Here is a 6000-nt window from a genome sequence, read left to right as displayed (position 1 = left end):
TGTTGGTGCCTAGCACAAGGTGATTCTAGTTCAATCAGCTGAGAACACCAACTTTTGTTCCATTGATTTGTGTTACATCACACTTGGCTTTCCGAACAACAGAACACAAAGAATAAGTAAACAAGATTTTCAGCTTGTTTTTTTGTCCATGTTAATTGCAGAGACTATAACATATGCTCTCACAAGTCAGTAAGGTAGAACCTGTATTTTCTATAAACTGCTGTGCCACTCCTTGGTATACCCTGCCTGGACTTTGTTTTCACATGCACAACCCTACCATGGCATCATAAATACATGAGAACAAACAAACCAGCCGCAAGATTAGGACAAACTGTCCTCAGAACAGAAAGGGAAGCTGAACCCGGGAATGAAACAAATATTCAAAAAGTGTTTTATCATTTTGGAGCACAATCACTTGGATGCAAATTAATTGTTTAATAATAATGACAATATAAATACTAGTGAAATAACTATGAAAAACACTCAAAACCATTTAGCAAATTGTTACTTATAACAGTGATGCCTTAAAGAAAAATTTTTAGCCTTTTTTTAGCATCAGAAGAGGAAAAACATAATTTTAACCACTTTAGCAGAAATTGATTAATTTAAAATTTACACTGAGCCCTAATTAATTAATTCAGTGTGGAGAAACCACCAGAGCTGGGCTGATTATTAGTGTCCTTATGTACAGGGCAAGGTCCGCAATTGGTTAGCTGCATCAAGGGTAGGCATTATGGATGGAAGAGGAAAAAGCGTCAGCAGCTTCAATTTGTTGACCTTTTCTTTCAACATAATGCCTTTCTTCTCTCAAGCATTGTGTGCATCTTATACATGCCCATTGGTGCTCCCCACATGAACTGCTGTAATCCATGGTACATTTTTCATAATCTATCCTTTCCTTTTCATTTTCAATCACCACCTCAAATTCCCATTGTATATACTGCCACTCGTTTTTACCACTGATCAAGAGTACTAGACCTTCTTCAGGGTTGTTTTATGAATATGTCTTTCACAATAGAATAGATAGGAGGAAAAGGAGGCTCCTCAACACACATCTTCAAGTGTTAGGCCTCTGGCGATAAGGGGATGTAAGGGTGAGGTGTGTGTGTGCTCATCCTAGTCTTCAAAACCGTATGCTATCCAAATCAAAGGGAAGGCTGATCTCGGCAGGTCTGGACTGGACTGATCTCTTGCCTAGGAAGGTTGGCTTCAGTCATTCCACGTGTACAGGGCTCTGGGGTTGCTCTGAACACAATGAAGCACATAATTTGCATAATTCTGCAGCTGGATATCAAATATCCATAGTCTAAAGGCTTTTTGTGTGATTTTATTTAGTTCATTTTGTAGCAACAACACCAGGTGGAAAATTGCATATATATTTATTGTAGTTCAAACCCTTAAGACACTGCTTAAACCATTTAAAACAACATAGCTATGTCTTCACCAAGAACATGTCCTGCTGGCTGTGTACGCTAATATCATTGTCATTAAAGGCTATTAAGGGGACATTCCAGGCATCATATGCATCATATGCAAATTATAGCTGCACATTCCCTTTAAATTCTTTTGTGGTCCATTTTGCAAAAGCATTGGGGATTCTACAGATTACTCAAAATGTATTTGCCCCTTTTTTCCCACCCCTGAGCTAAATGCTCTGCAAGATATGCATTCAGCCGAATGCATCTCCCTGCACTTGATGTATTCGCCTCCAGTAAACTCCAGCACTGCTTAAAGCTGTGTGCAGGGGTCTGTTTAGATCTCAGTGCTTATGTGTAATGTCTTCCCATTGATTTAATTGGAAGTCCTTTACTGCCACTAATTCACAGTTTAAGCAGAAAATCAGTGGCTAGGAATTTCAAATTGTGCAGGAAGAAAGAAGATTTGCAGCACGGCGGAAAATTCTATGTCAGGTAAGTGTTTTATTTTGTATTTATTCGCTTTGGATGAATGCATATTAAAGTACTTTAATCTGCATTCTTCTATGGTAGAGGCTGTCCCTTTTAACTTTTTACTTTTGTTCTGTGTAGTATATGAATAAACTGTGTAACCTTTCTATAGCGTAGGTGGGATCAAGGATTTCTGTGTGTCAAATTCTATTAAACCAACCTTATTTATTTTGGGCTAGTCCACATTATATTCTACATATGTCTAGTGTGTTCATGAAGACTTCTAATTTTTCTGTGCACGGGACTGTTATCTTTCTACCCGCTCTTCCTTAAGCAGAAAGAGAAGAGCTTCATTGGAATGCAAATAGTAAGTATGGCATTCCATGTGATCACATTACTGTCCTGTTTATTCTATTTGCGTCTGCTATATTTTTAACAGTTATTTCTAGGTCATCCTCTTTGTGAAAATAGCTTCAGCGCTGGTTCTAAAAGGCCAGCTTAACCTTTTGTCATGTGACGACTTCTGAGCCATACACTGTAAAGACGGGAGGGCAGAGCTTTAGATATACATTAGACAATAATGGTATGATGGTTGCAACACACCGAGTGCCAAATGACTAGTACAGTTTGTTTATTTGCTTGTTGATACCAAAAAGGCACTTCTTCATTTCCGTTAGCATATGTCACAAGGTGATGGTGTAAATAAGTCAAGCATAACAGCCTTAAGTGTATGGTTCTTTTCTTGATTATATTATTATTTTTTTTGATTGCCTTATGATGTCACCAGCAGGGAAATTAGAGACATAATAACTATAACATTCAGGTTCCGGCTACTCAGAATTCTTAGGGCCTGTCTGTTGACATCAGTGGGCAAACTAATTGCTGTCAGTTGGTGGGCCCCATTATGCTACAGGCTATCCCTAAAAACTTTAAATTTGTAAAGGGTAGGAGGGGGGTGTAAACTCCGCTCCCGCAACCCTGAGGTTTTGTGCAGCAAAACCCAGAGAGTTCCCAGCTTTGATACTAACTTAGATTAGCTGTAAATTATTTTCTTTAATATCATCTATTTTACTTATTAAGATGAATATATAAGAGGTGGCCGGTGAATATAATACCCAAAGGGAATTTATAATATAAGGGAAATTATATAGAATATATATAATAATGATACACCTTTGCTGCAAAAGTGATGAAGTGATTCACAAACTTCAAATAAACAAACTATAATGCATAACCCTGCACAAGGATAACACCCAAGCCAGCAAAACTACCATAAAGTAACAAATAATGAATAAACTTACAAATATAGAAAATAGGACCAAAAAATGTAGTCAAAGAAGAAGGTATCAATACCTTCCAAAACTTCTTCAAAGGGTTAACTAAAAAATAAAAATACAAGGCCTCCCTCAATTAACCTATGCTAATTATTTTTTCAGTCTGGTAGGGACAAATATTGTAAAGACACCCTGAGGTAGGTGCCAAGCTGTACCAATATACATTGGGTAGTGTTCTTGACATTGGCTTATATTAAGGGTCTGCTTGGTATCCATATTTAAGCAATGGGATATCAAACACTATGCCAGGCCCGAAAAGATGCGTCCCTTCCTGGAAGTCAGGCATTTGCATATTGGTAGCTATATAGAAAATCTCAATTGCAGGCCATGGCAAAGGTGCACTATAGAACAACCATTTTAAAAGATGTCAATACAACATATAAACAGTTTATGTACTAGTGAAAGAACTTTTTTACCATAGTGACTGATCTACCGTTAGAGTACCTCTTGAGTTTTGACGTATAGTGGTTCCCCATACCTGTCAAATATTAATTAAATTTCTCTCATTATATAAGATGAATACACTTCACATGGGATCTGTCATGCCACGGCATGAGTAACTTGAGCTTGGCACTGAATGGGTTAAGGAATTTGACTGAGGCTAAGTACATTAACATTTGTTCACACCTTCCCCTTTGGAGCCTGAATCCAATATAAAACTTGATTACCCCATGCTAGGTATTGTCATCTTTGACAGGAAGGGATTGCTGTGGACGAGTGAAGAGCCAGACATCCTGGCTACATCTCCCTGGGGTGTGGAGATAGGGTATTAAGGGACACAGGGTAAAATTATTGACGCATAATGTCCAAAATATGATGGGTGCATAACTTTTGGGCCCCATCGTACATTGCATCCTCACGCCTGCGATGTGCTGGTTTCCGGGAGACCAAACACAACATGCCGTCGTGACCATTACAATTGTTATGCAAATGTGTCCTTGTGCCAACTGATACAGGTGTGGAGCTTGGTATGAAAATGATCACTAGGACCAGAGAATTATGATGATCCTGGTGTCATAATTATGCCAAGCTCGGCCAACGTCATATTACATATTTTGTGATCCCAGACAAAAGTTGAGCAGATATGACCCCACCTTCAGAAGGTCATAGTGCTGAACCCCCTACTCCTATCCCCTTGCTCAGGTAACAGGAGAAGGGTGGTCTTGAGGGGCGGATAAAAAGGTAGGCAGTTGGTAATGTGGGAGAGCCTGTTTTTACCATCAAAGAGATAACATCAAGGCTCCAAGAAATGGTATGATACCTTTGTTTTATCCCTTTTATTTTACACTGTTTATGTGGTTGTACTATTTATGTCTATGTCTCTTTTTACATGCATTTTTTTGTGTAACAGCACTGTGACCCATTTCATACTCAGATTTAACATTTTTAATCAGTTCTGTCTTTGTTCTCTAATCTAATTCAGCCTAGAGATAGCCTTTTGTATACATATAGATATGTCACGTTACTAAGCGGTTAACTATATAGATATCAGTTTAAGGATTGTGTATATATCGCAGTCCGATTGCTTTTGGGTAACCTAAGACGCCCGGTTTTAAAGTTCTTGGTGGTAGCAGCGTGTTTTATACTGGGAGTTTTGGGGTGACTGGTTGGGGTTGGTGGTGGTTGATTGGTGCCCTGCCGGGAAGGTGACCAAGCACACCGGAAGTCTGGTTGGCGTTTAACCCTTGTAACAGCCATACCCCCACGTCACGGCACGGCCGATAGCCCTGTCCATGACAGGATTTAAAAAAAGCCTGCATGTCGTGTAAAGCAGTTTGTTATGTTGTGAACTTGGCTAACCAGAAGGAATCCTTTGCAGAACAATTCTAGAACAAAACAGAGAAATGTATCACCCGCTGCATGCTGTATAAAGGGAATGTCTAAGAATATTTCAAGAAAGTACTACTTCTGTGCTTACAGAACAGCTTACAACTTTAGATGTAAAATGTGGCTCTGTTTGTATTTATACTGTGCTGTTGCCATTTTTCTTATGTAGGTATTATGTTTATATCTCAAATACTATGCTGAAGGTGGCTTGTTTATTTAATAAACTGTATTTATTAAATATATTTTTTTAATATATTTTTATTTACCGTATTTGCTTGATTATAAGACAATGTTTTTTTCAGAGGAAATGCTTTAAAAAATACCCTTTGTCTTATATTTGAGGTTGACTACAAGACTAAGATCCAGATCCCCGCAGCGCTGAAGGGGACCTGGATCTTCCTCTTTGGCAGCCGGTAGACGTCTGAGCAACAAGCGCGGGGAACCTCCGCTGCTATCTGACACTTCCGCCGGGGCTTTATGAAGGAGCACTGCCGTGACCTTCTGTGTAGCAGCGGAGGTTGCGTGCAGATGTCCACTTGCTGCCCCCACTTGACACCAAAAGTCGGGGGGTATAAAGCATATCAGGGGGGCAGATTGGCAAATATGGGGGAATAAGGCATATCTGGGGGGGCAGAGTGACATTTCAGGGAGGCAGAGTGGCATATAGGGGGGCAAAGTGGCATATAGGGGGTTATAAGGCATATCTGGGGGGCAGAGTGGCATATAGGGGAATACGGCATATCATTATTATTATTTATTGTTTTATATAGCGCCATCTAATTCCGTAGCGCTGTACAATGGGTAGACAGGACATAACAAGTAGTATGTAACATAAATTGACTAACAGAGACAACAGGTGAGGAGGGCCCTGCTCAAACGAGCTTACAGTCTAGAGGGAGTTGGGTTGTATTACACAAAAGGTAAAAGGTAAAAGTTAAAAGTGCCACTGTTGG

Source organism: Sceloporus occidentalis, unplaced genomic scaffold, assembly GCF_023333645.1.
Source record: "Sceloporus occidentalis isolate IW3139 unplaced genomic scaffold, rSceOcc1.0.p SCAF_90, whole genome shotgun sequence".
In the NCBI taxonomy this organism is placed as follows: domain Eukaryota; kingdom Metazoa; phylum Chordata; class Lepidosauria; order Squamata; family Phrynosomatidae; genus Sceloporus; species Sceloporus occidentalis.
Note: the sequence above shows the minus strand (reverse complement) of the source record.